Raw genomic sequence first — 18,054 nt, 5'->3', positions numbered from 1 at the left:
TTTATCTAAAAACTGAAAAGCAAAGCAAAAGACTGGGAAAATAAAACCATAACAAAATATTCATGAGTTGTTGAACAACTCTAAAAGGTGTAACATGTGGGTAATAGGAATAGCAGAAGTTGAATAAAGGAGTAGAGGCAATATTTGAAATAATAATGACTGAGAATTACCCCAATTTTGTCAGACATCAAACCACAGATCCAGGAAGCTTAGGGAACATCAAGCAAAGTAAATGCTAAAACCCTTCACCTTGGCATATCATTTTCAAATTACAGGGGGAAAAGATAAAGAAAAATCCTAAAAGAGGCCAGAGGGGATAAAGCACCTTATTGTAGAGTGAAAAATATCTATATATATATCTATATCTATATCTATCTATCTATCTATCTATCTATCTATATATATATATATAAAGAGGTAATATACAAATTAGGCTGGGACGCCATAACGGTCACGACCAGCTCAGGAGGAGGGAATCCGGACGTGGGCCGGAGCCTAAGAGAACAACACACAGGGCGGCCCCGCCCCGGAGCCAGAGAGAACAACACGCAGCAGGGGCGGAGCGAAGACACAAACCTGCAGGGGGGCCGGCCCCCAGCAGCCCGTGGCTGTGGTGCTGGGCTGTTGGGGCCAGGCCAAGCCAAGCCACCCGGCAGTCCCATGGCAAAGAGGCCAAGACGCCCGCGGTCCCAGGCGAAGAAGCTGCTCCGCCGACCAGCCTGCGCTATGGACCTGTTCGGGCACATGGCGTGGAGTCTGGGGCCTCTAGCCTGCAGCCACAGGAAGTCTCCCTCTCCCCAGAGTTAGGAGCACCAGGCCAGGTCCACCCATCGGCCCGGTCCTGACTGCGGGGGTGAGTTCCTGCAGGCTGGGGTTTGACCCCCACGATTAGCAGTAGGAGACCAGTGCCTTTGTTATTGCTGTGTGTCCGGGTTTTAATTGGACAAATGCCCGGCGGTCCCAGGCAAAGAAGCTGCCCGGCGGTCTTGGGCGAAAAAGCCGCCTGTGGTCCCAGGCGCCAGCTTAGCAAAATCTTGCAGGAGGAGAATTCTGTCTGGGTTTCCCCAAATTCTCTCAGCCCCTACTCACCCCTCTGTAAAGGCGAAGAACAAGTGAGGCCTCTTAAATAAAAATCAGAGGTCTCCAGCAACGGTGGGCCTCTCTCATCACAGTCATTTGGACTGGATGGCATTTGAGTATTTATCTAGGCACCATGACAGAGAAACACAAGCTCAAGTCATGATCTCTGTCCTTAAATAATTCACAATCTTATTAGAGCGAGTGGATAAAAGCGCAGTAATGACATGAGAATGTAAGGCAACAATACAGAGAGGAACGGAGGCAATTGCTAGGGTGATTTTCCAACAATTAGTACCAAGAGTATGTGCTGTGAATTAAATTAAAAAAAATGTGTGGAAGTAGCTGCTTCATGAGTATGGCATCCCTTCCTATTTTAAAGGAAGCTGAGTTCCATGTGAGCTGTGTACTATGCTATGATATCTGAGGCACAGGACAAGGGAGGCCCTAAGTGTACTATGCTTTGATATTTGAGACATTCTTTATTGTTCAATGTGATTTATTTCTGTACACCTCAGTTTTGTAATAGTTAAATTACTAGAATAATACATCTTGCTATAAAATATTACTAGAAGATCAAATGATCAGGTGACATTTATTGTTATTTTCTATAAATGAACACAATCTCTGGTATGCTAAAGTGATAGGTATTATAGAAATATTCAAATAGGGAGACCTACAGGCTTGATTACAAGTGAGGCTTACTATCACAACCCAAATTTATTGCTTAAAGAAAAGGCAGGGAGCCAACTAGAAACTGAACCAAATATAAGCCCTTGAAAGGCAAATGTAAATTGGATAAGCTTCGCTATTACAAGAGCAACAAGAAAAAATTCAGACGTAAGAATGAGAAGCACATTGCATCCACTCTAAGTTGCTGCTAAAGAAAAAGAATGGTATACTATGAAAATACTTAATACAGATTGTAAAGAGATTTGTTCAAAGAGGATTTACTAGAGTAAGTGGTATTTCAGTTAATTTTTTTAAATGTGAAGAGGTTAGCTAGATAAGAAAAAGGTGTAGGGGTCCTGAATTGCAGAGGGTACAGGCCGGGCTGAGGGACACCCCACCCCCCATGCAAAAATTTCGTGCACCAGGCCTCTAGTGAGAATTATATCTGTCTGCAAGTATGCAAGGATGATGAGAGTAAAATATTTAAACTATTGCAAGAAAAAGACCCACCAACCTAGAATTCTATAACCTGTGAAATTGGCCTTCAAAAGTGAAAGATAAAAAGACGTTTTCATACAAACAAAAATTGAGGGAATTTGTTCCCAGTAGCCTTCCTTGCAAGAAATGTTAAAAGAAGTTCTTCAGAATGAGAAAATTATATAATTCAGGAACTTGGATTTACCTAAAGGAAGGAAAGAAGAGTATCTGAGAAGGGATAAGTAAAGATAAAATAAAAACTTTAATATTTCTAGATTTATTTAACATAACAATTTGTTCAAAATAAAAATAGCAATAATACATTTAAATATATCTATGCATATATGCTTATATATTAGCAAAATCAATAGCAGAAATGATACAAGTGACACGGTGGAGGAAATTAGGATTATTTTATTATATTCACACTACCTATGAAGGTACTCTCACTACTTATGAAGTGGTATAGTGTTATTTAAAAGTGTGGACTTGGATTGGTTGTAAATGTATATAGCAAATTCTAGGACAGCCATTAAAAAAAGTTTTAAAAATCACAACCAGTATGATAAGAGAGGAGAGAAAATGGAATTATATGAAATGCTCAATTAAAACCACAAAAGGCAGAAAAAGAGTGGAAGATAAAAATAGAAACAAAGATCCAAGGCAATGTAGAAAACACTAACAAATATGGTAGATATTAATCCAAGTATATCAATAATCACTTTGAATATTAATGTCTAAATGCCCCAATTAAAGACAGATTGTCAGAATCAATAAAAAAATAATACCCAAGTATATTACCTATGCCTTAAAATAAAAATGCATATAGATCAAAGTAAATGAATGGAGAAAGGCATACCATTCTAACACCAATTAAAAAATATGGGAGTAGCTATGTTGATTTTGGACAGAACACACTTCAGAGCAAGGAAAATACAGGGGATAAAAAAGGGTCATTACATAACAATAAAGGAGTCAAGTCTCCTAGAAGACATAATTCTCACTGTATGTGCCTAACAAAAGATAGTCAAACTATGTAAGGCAAAAACTGATAGAACTCCATGGAGAAATAGATGAATCCATTGTTTTATTTGGGGACTTCAACACTCATTTTTCAGAAATGGAGAGATCCAATAGACAGAAAATCAGAAAGGACATAGTCGAACTCAACAACACCATCAATCAACTGGATATAATGGACAGATTAAACACATTTTCTAAAGAGTATTATTTACAAAACAAGTATATACTTCTGAAATTTATCTAAATTAGATGCCAAATGAATGAGTGAAGTTTAGAAGAGTTCTGTTTCAAAGCCATTGAGGATTTATATTAAAAACAATGAATCTATCAAACCTACTTTATCCTCATGTCAGTCAGGGCATTATTTTTTCTTTAGTCCAACTCCCTATGGCTTTGAAAATGGAGGAATTGTACATAATGCTTTCTGAAGGTCATACCCAACTTAAGCTTCCTTTTTTTCTCATTTGCATCTGCCACAGTTTCTAAGTTTTACACATTTTCCTACTAATTTTGCTGCCTGCAATCTACCTTAACCTTAGTAAAAATTCTAATCAGTAAAAATTATATGTAGAAGTAGAAACAAACTTTGAATATGTTATTTTTTCACTTAAGTTTTTTTTTTTTTTTTTTTTAGAAAACTGTTTCATTTTACTCCTCTCAGTTGACTCATCAGCAACTTTTTAAGTATCTGACATAAAGAAAGTTAGGCACAGCTGGGTGTGGCTCAGTGGTTGAGCATGGACCCAGTTCAATTCCCAGGCAGAGCATATGCCTGGATTGCGGACTCGATCCCCAGTAGGGGGCGTGCAGGAGGCAGCTTATAGATGATTCTCATTATTGATGTTTTTATCCCTTTCTCCCTTCCTCTTTTAAATCAATAAAAATATATTTTTTAAAAAGAAAGTACTATGCCTTCAACTTTTAACTTCAATGTTCAACTCAGGAAGAAGTTTAATGAAGAGATTTCCCCTTGTGTTCTTCCTCGCTAGTTTCCCAACTTAAAGAGTTAGGGCCAGCCGTGGGCAAACTACAGCCCGCGGGCCGAATCCGGCCCATTCGGCTGTTCTATCCGGCCCGCGGAGCCGAAAGAGCGGAGGGTTCTCTTGCTCTCCCCTCCGCTCCTTTACTTTGAATTTATATTAGTTCACACAAACACTCCATCCATGCTTTTGTTCCGGCCCTCCGGTCCAGTTTAAGAACCCATTGTAGCCCTCGAGTCAAAAAGTTTGCCCACCCCTGAGTTAGGCCCTGACTATCAGAAGGAACTTAAGCACGTTATCTGGCACAAAGTGAAACCTTTAATGTATTTGACATTCTGTGAGAAACTCTCAGAAATTATAAAAAAGAAATAGACTGGGTCTACTTGTACTTCTGACATTGACCTCAGGACCATTGATCTGGAAAATTAGCATCTGCCCAAGGATGATAAGACCTACAATACATAAAGAGAAGTTGGAAAATAGACTTTAAGAAATTCAAGAACATTTTTTTCCCAATGTACATACCCGGAATGCATGCTGAACTTATAAATTTTATACCTGTACATACATTCAGATATTCTCAGGTAGATTGTGCTTAAAAGCATCTGTCTAAAGAAACTAAAGTTTAGATTTAGGTGAGCCAATGGAAGGTTAGATGCAGAGACTGGCTTACCCACGGAGAATCAGAATTCCATTTCAAATAGATTTTTACTAAAAGTTGCAATAATACTATTATGCTCATTCTACTCTAAATGGTCTATATTTGTGGAAAGGAAGATAAATTTGGTTAATGTTTTTAATGACCAAAGCTGTGCTTCAAAAGGACTAAAGCAGGGGTCCTCAAACTTTTTAAACAGGGGGCCAGTTCACTGTCCCTCAGACCGTTGGAGGGCTGGACTATAGTTTAAAAAAAAAAAACTATGAACAAATTCCTATGCGCACTGCGGGCCCGGGATGAGTCGGCTGCTAAGCAGGACAGGCAGCAGCACCCAGCGGGCCAGATAAATGTCCTCGGCGGGCTGCATGTGGCCCACGGGCCACAGTTTGAGGACGCCTGGACTAAAGCCTTTAGATTAAACTATTAAAGTTCAAAAGTTCAAGTGAAAGGTCTGCATGCTTAACACATTGTGCACCAGTAGTTTTACCCAGTGGCCAGATAAGTTTCTATTGAACGAGTACAAAAAACGTTTTACAAAGTATTATACTTTAAAAATATATTAGCTTGTAAGAACATGCAATAAATAACTTCAAAATGCAATGGGTATTTAATTTTAAGGCGTGCCTTTAACATTTATGTAAAACACTGTGTAATATGAAAACACGAGAATGCTCGTGATCTGCCCGCAAGAATTAAGAGTGATTAGAGAAGACAAATTTCTTCATAGATATTACTGGACTCTTACTATCAGACCTAATCCTCAAATGTCACTCATTTATAAACATAATTCAATCTAGATCTATCTATATCTGAATCTTAATGTCCTATAACTAAAACATAGTTCACAAAATTTGTTCCTATAGGGAACCTAGAAATGCTAGCTGCTTAATCTACCTCTGAAAATTAATTGAGGAGGATGAGCCCAATTGTTAGGATGTAGAGATAATGACTAGTTTCATGGACTGAACAGTACTATTGTAAAATGTGTCTGGTCAATATTCCACAATATTGCTATGGCAAAACATACAGCAAAGTTTGTTATTTACAAACTGTGACTATGACAATGAGTTGGTTTGTCATTCTCTATCACATTCAGTTGCAGTTGGGTGTTTTTACTAACTCCTATCTTGTTTGAACAGATTTTCAGGTCTGAAAAAAAAAATATCAAGGGGTTTCATTTACAGCAACACTTGCACTTGCGAAATCATGCCGTGGGTAGCTAGCCACTCTTGCCTGGTTAATAAAAATCTGGATTTAAAAGAAAGGCTGGATTAGGAATTCAGAGAATTAGGTTCTAATCTGTTTCCTCCCAATCACTAAATTGTATGACTTTGGACAGGCTCCCACATCTCTCAGATTGAGTTAACTCATTTATAAAACAAATACGTCAACTTAGATGTTCTCAGGTTCCCTTTAAGGAACAATATTTCATCATTGAAGCCCCTTTCAGAACTGACTTGTATTTTGTGTTTTCACAGAGGTGACAAAGATAAAGAGCTGGACAAATAGAAAGCAGTCCAGGATCTTTATGTGAGAGAGCTCTGGACGGAGGGCCAAACAGCTGTTTTTCCCTGTGGGATTCACAATGAAGGCTCTTGATAAGAGTTCCCTCTCACCCTCTGCCTTGCAATTGACCTCAGGTGATTGCCTGTGAGCCCCCTGCTGCGTGATGTGTTTTCACTCTTGGGATCTGAGATTAATAAACAAACATCTTTTCAATAGCAATTGTCTCCTGATCTGTTGGCCTTGCTACCCAAATAATTAAAAAACCCATTAAAACAGTATTTGGCTAAGTCATACCATTTTCTGAGATTTCATTAAAGCTTTCTCTCTTGAAGGCCTCAGTTAAAAGGTGTCTAACCACTTGATTTCTCTTTGCTCAGGGTATAAGCAGAGAATTTAGAAACTGACAATAAGAGTAACATTTTCTTTTTCTGGAAAGTTAGAGTAAGAGCCTAGCCAGAGAGCAAAAATTCCAGACAGTGCTGGGGAAAATGTATTTTTTGTTTCTGATGTAGGGACACATAGAAAGAAAGCTTTTTTACACTCCATTTTGAATTACTGTCTAATCAAATCTTATACACCTAGACTAAAAAAAAAAAAAAAAAAAGAACAGCTTCACACCTCTGCTAAGGACATGCAGCTCTGATGTTTATAGAATGATTTATTTTTTACATTTATTAGATCTGCTGAGATTTATTTCCACTTTGAGTTATTTCTGCTTTTTCATTTGAAGCTATGTGGTATAAGGGAAGGAGGGGGGCAGGAGGGCAGAGGGGTGGGTGAAATATGATGGCTCCTAATGGCATTACTAATCTCTGATTAAAATGATTATATTTTAGAATTACAGCATAAATAGTAAATATTGATGGCAATCTTTTAATTTCAACATCCTATGAAATCTTGACACACACGAAAAGGTGAGTCACTAAATTCAACTCCCATTGCAGATTCTGCAAGCATCAAGAAAGCTCTGGCGGCTCGGGAATCAATCAATCAAAGCTTTGTGCGGCTCAGGAGGGATTAATATGCTTTGAATTACTTTAATCCTTTAGGCTCATGGTAGTTGTTATACCAAATACATATGAACTTCCTGGGAATAGAATTTCCCAGCTTTCTGTGAATTTGTATAATGATCCATGCAATGAGAAAAGAGCAATGCAAAACTGAACTGAAATCACCAATACTGATTATGTCTGAGGGTCAGTGCCCCCCTCCTACCCCATTGATTTAATTTTGTACGCAGTTCACAACTGCCTGTGTGCCCTGGAAACTAGGAAAAGGATCATGGGTAACTGGGGAGATACAACCTTTCCTATTTTGTATTTATTGGGATCCGCTTTTGCATGTGCGACTTAGTTTTAACCCATAGGCCTTAATCCAAAATGTTAGCTCCGAAGAAAAGATTATCATCCCTTATTTTCTTCCCATCCATCAGGTGTCTGTAAATCCCTCCAGGCTGTCCTGTTTTATTCCCTCCCACAGGCAGCTTCCAGTTCCCACCCTTTAGACAGATATTGATCAGCATGTTCACTCCAATTCTCCTTTAGGAATTTTTCTTATATATGTATTGCACACCTCTCGCTGCTAGACGGTGGAATTGTATCAAGAGAACAAGCACCATCTTCACTCAGTGTTTACTAAAACGGTTTCAGAATGCTCACTTCCTGAATCTGTTACCAGCACATCCACTCTTCCCAGGTAGAGCCACCTCTCCCTCCCCTGTTTTTCTTCTGCAATTTTTATTTACTGCTTAACATGGAGTTCTTTAGCAGTTTTCTCCCACTGTTCTGATTCTATTGCATGCTTTTCTCATTATTATATTCTTACCCATATGACCAAGAGAACAAATGGAACATTCCAAGCAATGGTAGAGCTGGCCAAAAACACAGGGGGATTTGTTTGGTATCTAATATCAAACCTACATTAGTCACTCAGCACCAAATAATGTTCAAACAATTGCACCTGTATAATATTATTCTATTCATGTATTCCTGATGTACAAAAACTCATTAAATTTATATATGCCAGTATTTGAGCACAGGTAAATATTTCTGTGGAGAAGTTTTATAGCTTTCCTTAGATTCTCAAGGTATTGCTTGAATCTAGAAAGATTTAAGGACCCCTGAATGCCCTTTCCACTAAACAGGTAAAGAAAGTGATAGGTGATTTATAAGAACTCTTTATGTAAGAAATAAGGTCATTACAAAAATAGAATCTCTTTCATGAGCAAATATTCCACAATGATGGGTGACATGGTTTTTGAACTCCCTGATGTATTAAAATCAAAGATAAAGTTAAGCAACCTTTAAGCACTTTTCTTGGAGCAAATCTTTTCCTTAATACATAAAATAGTCTTATCGATTACCTGTCTGCACAGCAAAAGAACGGTGAAGTTATAGGATTGTTTGGGGAATTTAAATAGCCAGGATATCTAAAGGAAAATGATTTAAGTTTTTTTTAAAACAACCCAGGACTTCCATTACCATTAATGTCTGATTAGGTCATTCAGACCAAACCTTTCAGTGAGGACAAGTAGTAAATCTGGGGGGAAAGAAAAGTTAATGAGATAGTCAATAATTTCCCAGCCAGGATCTGGAAAAGGGTTCGAGAAGCCAGGCGTCTGAATGACTAAAGGAGCTTTCGCCCCATGGGTCTGGGAGCAAAGGCATTGGAGCTCAGGACGCAGAGGGCCTGTGCTCCAGGAACAAGGAGGAGCTACAAGCAGATAGCTCTTCCTGGGACTGCAGCTGGGGGATCACTGAAATAATCCCTCAGCTCCTCGGACTTCCAGTGCACGTGCCCAGACACCTGGCAGAATCCAAGGAGAATTATCCAGGTGGAAGATAATGTCCTCAGTTTCTCAAGGCCAGCAACAGAGTGGCATTAGCTAGGCACTCACTTCAGGTACAAAATTCAAGGGCGGAGCCTCAAAAATTAAAATTATGATAAATATTTTAATGCCATATTTTAAAATTAAAATCAGTGCAAGACACAGACAGTAGTGCAGTGAAGGCCTGGGTAGGGGGTGGGAGTGTGGTGGACGGGGTTAATAGGGGGAGGGGAGGAGACATTTGTAACACTTTCAACAATAAAAATAAGAAAAAATGTTTTAAAAAATCAATGCAAGAGAGATCCTTAGTGAACAAAACATTACCTGCTTTTAAAAGGCAGGAACTGGTAACTTCTGGTTTCAAGTTTGGCAGGTAAGAAGCTTGGAAGTTACCACTTTTTGCTAATAACAAGTAAAAAACTGAACAAACTGTTAAAGCCACCACTCTTCCCAGGCCCATGAAAGAAGTGAGGTCATAGGACAAACCACTACTCCTAAAACTGGAGAGACGGATACAAACACAGCAAATCACAACTTACCAGAGCAGAAACCCAGGGCTGAACCCTTCATGAAAGCCAGGGTGAGGCAGGAAAAACGTGAACTCATCGGGAGACTAACTGCAGGCTCAGTGTGGGAAGTCTGTGAGAGAAATCTCCAGGGTGGCCCGTCCTGGGAAAGTTCCACACTTTGTGAGTTTTACCGCCTGCAGCTTTCACAGTGAATCCTGCAGAAAAACCCCCTCGTGCATCCCACAGCCGGAGGGGAAACAGCCATTTTTAAGTACAGCAGAGCAGTCTGTTCTTAATAAGGCTGCGCTCAGCAGAAGTTAGTTAACCGGGGCTCAACCAGCTGGTATTATCAGCCTAAGTGGCCCCTGGAAGGAAAATACTCAACTACAGCTGCTCTGGCCTTCCATGAGGAGAAAAGAAAATACTCAATGTCAGCCCCCTCTAGCTTTGCAGGAAGGAGAAGAGAAATACACAACTCCAGCCCACTTTTGCCCTCAGTCTCACTTAAAGAGAGGATACTGACAAGCTTTCGTGAAGTTCACAGTCCAGAGGCAGAGGCTCAGGGAAAGACCAAGATATATGGAATAGGGGTCTAGAATGCTGGCCCTCACACACCCCACCATCACATTATTAAAGGCCTATTCACAGCAGTTTCTTTTATCCAATCCAACATGTCCAGCTCTGAAGGGAAAATTACAACATGGTATAAAAGGACAAAACACAGTTCAAAGAGGCAGAGTAAGCATCAGAACAAGACAAATATGTCACCAATGTTGCAATTAACATACCTGGAATTTAAAACAGCTGTGATTAAAATACTGCAAGCTCTGCAGGGGTCCTCAAACTTTTTAAACAGGGGGCCAGTTCACTGTCCCTCAGACCGTTGGAGGGCCAGACTATAGTTTAAAAAAAAAACTATGAACAAATTCCTATGCGCACTGCAGGCCTGGGACGAGTCAGCTGCTAAGCAGGACAGGCAGCGGCACCCGGCGGGCCGGATAAATGTCCTTGGCGGGCCGCATGTGGTCCGCGGGCCGTAGTTTGAGGACTCCTGCGTGATGGATAAATAAGACCACATGTAAGATTAGATTGGTAATATAACAAAAAGAAGGAAATTCTAACAGAGAACCAAAAAGAAATTCTAAAGACCAAAAACACTGTAATAGCCCAGTGATCGGCAAACTGCAGTTCTGTTGACCAATGAGCTTGCCAACCACTGTAATAGCCCATCCAGCGTGGCTCAGTCTATCTATGAACCAGGAGGTTACAGTTAGATTCCTGGTCAGGGCACTTGCCTGGGTTGTGGGCTTGAACCCCAGTGCGGGGGCGTGCAGACAGCAGCCGATCAGTGGTTCTCTCTCATCATTGATGTTTCTCTCTCTCTCTTCCTTCCTCTCTGAAATCAATAAAAATGTATTTTTTTAAGAGTGAGGTAAAGGAATTAGTATCATTTGGTTATTATAAAGTGCTATACTACCCATGAAGTGGCATAGAATTATTTGAAAGTATACTTAGATTAGTTGTTAATGTATTATTATAAACTATACAGCAACCATGAAATTTTTAAAGGGTAATGGATATACTAAAGAAGAATAATCATATAATCATATTAACAAATGCATAAAAAGCATTTGATAGAAAACAACACCTATTTGTGATTTCAAAAACTCTCAGTATACTAGGAATAGAGGGGATCTTTTTCAACTTGATAAAGAATATCTTCAAAAAACCTGCAGCTAGCATAATATTTAATGAAAAACTCACAGCTTTCCTGCTAAATCAGGAACAAGGCAAGGATGTTCCTTGTCACCAATGCTTTCAACATTGCAGTGGAAGCCCTATCGAGTACAATAAGAAAGATAAATGAAAGGTGTACAGATTGGGAAGATAAAAATAAAATGGTATTTGTGTGCAGATGATATGATCATCTCTATACAAAGTAAAAAAAAGAATCAAAAAGAAAACTAATGGAACTGAAGGGATTATAGCAAGGTTGTAAGATATAAGCTTAATATACAAAAGCCAATTGCTTTCCTATATACCAGCAATGAACAAGTGGAATTCAAAATTAAAAACATCATACCACTTACACTTATTCCAATAAAATGAAATACTTTGGTATGAATTTTACAAAATATGTACATAACCTATATTAGAAAAGCTATAAAAATCTGATTAAAAAAATAAAAAATAATTAAATAAATGTAGGGATATTCCATGTCCATAGATAAAAATGACTCAATATTGTCAAGATGTCAGTTCTTCCAAACTTGTTTTATAGATTTAATGCAATCTCAATCAAAATCCCAGCAAAGTATTTTGTGATATTGACAAACTGATTCTAAAATTTATAGAGAGCCAAAAGACCCAACATAATATTGAAGAACAAAGTGGAAAATTGACACTAACTAATATCAAGACTTACTATAAAGCTATAGCAATCAAAACAGTGGGGTATTGGAGAAAATATAGATGAATAGATTGATGGAACAGAATAGAGAGCCCAGAAATAGACCCACATAAATATATACTAGTATAGTCACTGATTTTCAATAAAGGAGCAAAGGCAATACAATGAAGCAAAAATAATTCTGGGATAACTGAATATTATGTTTTTAAAAATCTAGATAAAGACCTTACTTCCTTCATGAATATTGGTTCAAAATGTATCACAGATGTAAATGTAAAACACAAAACTATAATACTCCTAGAATACAACATAGAAGAAAATCTAGATGACTTCAGGTTTTGCAATAATTTTTTAGATATAACACCAATGGTACAATCAAGGAAAGAATTGATAAACTGGAATTTATCAAAATTTAATCATCTGCTCTGGGAAGGGCACTGTCAAAAGAATTAAAAGCCAAGCCAGAGACTGAAAGAAAATATTTGCAAAAGACGTATCTGATAAAAGACTGTTACACAAATACTAGAGGCCCAGTGCATGAAATTCGTGCACTGGGGGGGGGGGCGGTCCCTCAGCCCAGCCTGCCCCCTCTCACAGTCCGGGAGCCCTCAGGGGGTGTCCTACTGATGGCTTAGTCTGGCCTCCCTCTGCGGGCTGATCAAGGGAAGGCACCACCCCCATCACTCCACTGCTGCTGCCACTGCCGGCCGCCAAGGTGTTTTCATCAATATGGACTCCAGTCTCTTCACCATGAAAAAATGACAACTTTCTTTAGGCATTTTCAAGATGTCTCTTTCATAGGATATGACATTTCTTTCTTTCTGGTTTTTTTTTTTTTTTATCCTCACCTGAGGATATTTTTCCATTGATTTTTAGCATGGAAAAGAGAGGGAAAGACAGAGAGAAACATCAATGTGAGAGGGACACTTAGATTGGTTGCCTCCTGCATGAGCCCTGACCTGGGCCCTGGCCAGGGAGGAGCCTGCAACCTAGGTACATGCCCTTGATCAGAATCGAACCTGGACCCTGTGGTCCACAGGCCAAGGCTCTAACCATTGAGCCAAACCGGCTAGGGCAGGATATGACATTTCTTAGCCCCTCCAGTAGCGAACCTTCATTTTTTCCTCCAGGAGTGAGGTGCAAAAACCCTAGATCACCTTCTTGGATTCTCATTACGCAAGTTACCAAGAACACTGTGAGTGGTGTACCGGGAGCTTAGCCAATGAGCGGTCAGAAAAGGTGATTCCTCTGCAGCTCATGAGCAGAGGTGGGCCTGCTGGGGCCAGGCAGCAGTGGTGGCTTTGGCACACTCCCCTGCCTCTGCTCCGGGGCTGCACCATCCGTGACTTGCCTCACAGCGCAAGCAGTGCCCTCCTGCCCATCTGCGTGTGCAACATCCTCCTGAGCTGGTTGTGACTGTTAAGGCATCCCAGATAATTTGCATATTGCCTCTTTATCTATATATAAAGAAGTCTTACAAGTAAATAATAAGTAACAATCAATCCAATTAAAAACAGTGGGCCAAAGATGTTAAGAGATATCACATTAAAAAAGATATATATATGGCAAATAAGCATATAGAAAGATGCTCATACCATATACTATCAGGGAAATACAAATTAAAATAATAATGAGATACCACTACATACCTACTAGAGTACCTAAAATCCAGAACAATAACACCAAATGCTGGCAAGGATGAGTAGCAACAGGAACTCTCACTTATTGCTGGCAGGAATGCAAAATGGTACAGAGACTTTGGAAGACAGTCTGGCCTTAACAAAGACAAAGCAATAATGTATCATGAACAAAGGCCTAGGCGATGTTGATTAATCAATAAACACAGGTTGACTCCCTACTATTTGAATAATTCAATGCTAGGCATAGAAGATGATAGAAATGAAATTGTTTTGCCTCCCAGAAGTAAACCGGGTGATTACAGTAAAGTGTTTCTGAGAGCAGTCTCTGCAGGCACACCACTTGGCTATTATCTCAGTTCTATCACTTACTAGCTGTGTGACTTTATGCCAAGTTCCTTATGGATTGTGAGAATTAAATGAGCAGATACATGTAACATATTTAGCACATAATAAAAACTCAATAAATATTGGCTGCTATTATTGCTACAGGACTGATTTCAGCAACATAGATTTCATCAAGAGCTTCCTGACATTCAGGGTGCTGATAAATTATCCCTTAAATCAAAAAAGCTCTCATTTGTAGTTTTTGCTTGTAGTGTCTAGTATCTGAAGCCACATTAGGTCAGCAAGGACTTTAGAATTTCCATTCTTGGTTAAATTGCCCTGGCAGTTTAACTGTACTAGTAGGCAGACTGTAACCCCTAAGGGAGGGTAAAGAGCAAAGTCTGTTTTTGTGTGTTTTTTTGCAGACCCTAGTATAGTGCAGTACTAAGTGCATAACACATATTTGTATATTCTTCATTTATTCCTTTAATTAAAAAGTGCTTTCAGAAACTTATCAGTGCTTTATAGTGTGGATACAAGCAAATTAAAAATAAAAATAAAAAAAACGCTCAGAGGTGATAATTGTTACACGGTTTGCATTACCAGAATAACTGAGTTGAAAATAGTGTAGCTACGGTTCTTGAAAACAAATTTTTGAGGCTAACAGAATTCAAGATACCATAAAATTTTAGTAGGTTGTTGATGAGAAAGACAATTAAAAAGTTGCAGCAATAATCATTCAATGTGTTTTTTTTATTTAGTGACATGAATTATGACAGTCTCTATAACAATACCTTTGCATTTGCTTCTACCTAGAAACCAGTTTTATAAGCAAGCTAGGAAATGAGCCGTTACATAGTAAAGAAATAAAATTAATTCTGAGCCCCACTCAAAAATAAATGTAACCATATTTGCATTAAAATGTGTATGTAAACGTGCCTTTTGAAATGAGTATACTGGGAAGATTTCTGCATAAACAAAGGCTTACATTTTAACTTAGTCTTTAGATGCCAGCCTCACACAATTTAAATTTTTTAAGCTGTCAGTACTATTTTAGACTATTGTAATTTGGTCTGAGAACACTGTCAGGAAATTTATTTATTTTTATTGAATTTATTGGGGTGACACTGGTTAACAAAATTATACAGCTTTCAGGTGTGCAGTTACATACCACATCATCTGTACACTGTATTGTGTGTTTGCCACCCCAAACCAAGTCTCCTTCCATCATCATTTATCCCTCTATACCCCCTCCACCTCCTCTGATTCCCCCCTTCCCCAGGCAATGACCACTCTGTGTCCATGAGGTGTTTTTTTTCTTTTTTCCCTATCCCTCTACATGTCTGAAGTTGTCCTGTGTACAATTAGATGAAAAGGTCCTAAATAGCCTTTGCCTTTCAGTAAAAATATATATACTGTGTGTATGTGTGTGTGTGTGTGTGTGTGTGAATATATATCTAATAAGGGGTTAATACCCAAAATTTATAAAGTCATATAACTCAACACCAAAAAAAACAAACAATCCAATTTAAAAATTAGCAAAGGACCTAAAAAGACACTTCCCCAAGGAGAACATACACATGGCCAATAGACACATGAAAAGATGTTCCATGTCACTAATCAGAAAAATGCAAATTAAAATTACAATGAGATATCACCTCACACCTATCAGAGTAGCTATCATCAATACATCAGCAAACAATTGTTGACGAGGATGTGGAGAAAAGGGAACCCTCATGCACTGTTGATAGGAGTGCAGGTTGGTGCAGCCACTATGGAAAGCAGTATAGAGGTTCCTCAAAAATTTTACAATGGAAATGCCTTATAACCTTGCAATTTCACTTCTGGGTATATATATAAAAAAAAACACACACACAAAAAAACGGGAAATACATGAACCCCTATGTTCATTACAGCATTATTTACAATAGCCAAGCTATGGAAGCAATCCAAGTGCCCATCAATAAACAAGTGGATGGGGGAGGAGGGGGAGATAAGAGATCAACCAAAGAACTTGTATGCATACTAGTATAAGCATAACCAATGGACACAGATAATAGGGGGGTGGGTGAAGGCCGGGACTTGGAGGTGGGGCAGGCTGAGAGAGAACAAGGTAAAGAAATGGGGGCATATGTAATACTTTCAACAATAAAGAATTAAAACAAATAAATAAACAAGTGGATAAAAAAGTGATGATACATATACACAGTGGAATATGTACACAAGTACATATATACTTGCAATAAACAAAAGAATGAACCTTACCATTTGCAATAGCATGAATGGACCTAGAAGGTGTTAATGCTAAGTGAATTCAGAAAGGCAAATACTATATAATTCTACCCATATGTGGAATCTAAAGAACAGCATAAACAAACAAACAAAACAGAAACAGACTCATAGATACAAAGAACAGAATGATGGTTGCCAGGGGGCAGAGGAGTTGGAGAACTAGCTGAAAAAGTTGAAGGGATTGAGAAGTTCAGATGGGCAGTTACAAAATAGTCATGGGGTTGTAAAGTACAGCATAGGATATAGTATGGTCAATATTATTGTTATAACGATGTATGGTGCCAGTTGGATACTGGAAATAGCAGGGAAGTGGTAGTTTTTATTTCCTCTTAGACCCAAGAGTTGTTCAATAGTCTTAATTTTTTCTCTGTGGAAGTATTTCTATAGGTGGTGTCTGGATTTCTACTTATTTATAGTTTTATGGCACTGTGATTAATGTATTATTTCTATTTTATGAAACTCAAGGCTCTCTTTGTGAATTAACACAGTATAATTTTTTGTTAATGTACCTGAAAAGCTCTTTTGTGTTCTAACTTATTTTTGTGTGTCCATGCAAATTATCTGGGAATAAAGGTACACCAAAGTTGCCCAATATTACTTGTTTCTGTTTGCATACCCTATTTTATTAAAGCTATTACAATGTTATTTAGTACACAGACATTCTGCCATCGTTGCAAATTGGGCCCTTTAGCATTATGAATTGTCATTATTTCCCCTTGTAATCTTTTTGGTCTGAATTCTGCTTTATTAGACACTGAGATCTGAATGCCTCCTGTATTTTGTTTGTTATTTGCCTGCTATACATTTACTCATCTTTTATGTTAGCCTTTCTGAATCACTTTGTTCTAAAGGCACCTTTTTTATATAGCATATCATCTATTTTGCTTTCCAAATCAACCTGAAAATACTTTCCTTTAAAGAGAGAGTTAAGGTTAAGCCTATTTATATTTACTAATATACTTGATGTGTTTGGTTTCAGTTCTGTCATATTATTTCATTTTCTACTAATTGTGTTTTCCACTATGGGTCTATTTCTTTTTCAAAACACATTGGATTACCTTTTTGCACATGAAAAGGCCTATGTTTCTGTTCTATTGGTATTTTATATTAATATGTATTACTCACTTTCATGTTTAGGCTTGTACACTTGGTTAGTCATCTGTAAAGAATATTCTTTGACTTACACCTATTAATCTATATGGTGATAAGTGAGATTTTTCTATTTTTTACTTTCTTCTTTTCCCATGTATTTTTATTCTGTTTCTCTTTTAACTTTATAAGAGGACATAACATTTGCATAGTATTTTTTCATGTTTATCCCACATTTCTTTTAGTCTTAAATCTGCAACATCAAATTCAATCAGCTTTTTGCTGATATTATTTCTTGGTTAGGCAAAGCTTGTTTTCTACTAGACTCCTCAGAAAGCTCCCATTAGTCCAATTTCCCCTAAGTTTAATTTTTCTCTATAGCTTTTCCATTTGAAGGACAGCTTGGTTGAATACAAAATTCTTTTTAGGTTATTGCTCATTGTTCTCTTGCTTTCAATGTGATGTGGTTGTCAAGAAATCAAATGTTGACATGACATTCTTTCCTTGTAAGTACTCAGAACTATTTGCCTGGAGACCCAAAGGACTTTTTGCTTCTTCATTTTTTAAAAC

This window comes from Plecotus auritus (genome assembly GCF_963455305.1).
Source record: "Plecotus auritus genome assembly, chromosome: 4".
NCBI lineage: Eukaryota > Metazoa > Chordata > Mammalia > Chiroptera > Vespertilionidae > Plecotus > Plecotus auritus.
Note: the sequence above shows the minus strand (reverse complement) of the source record.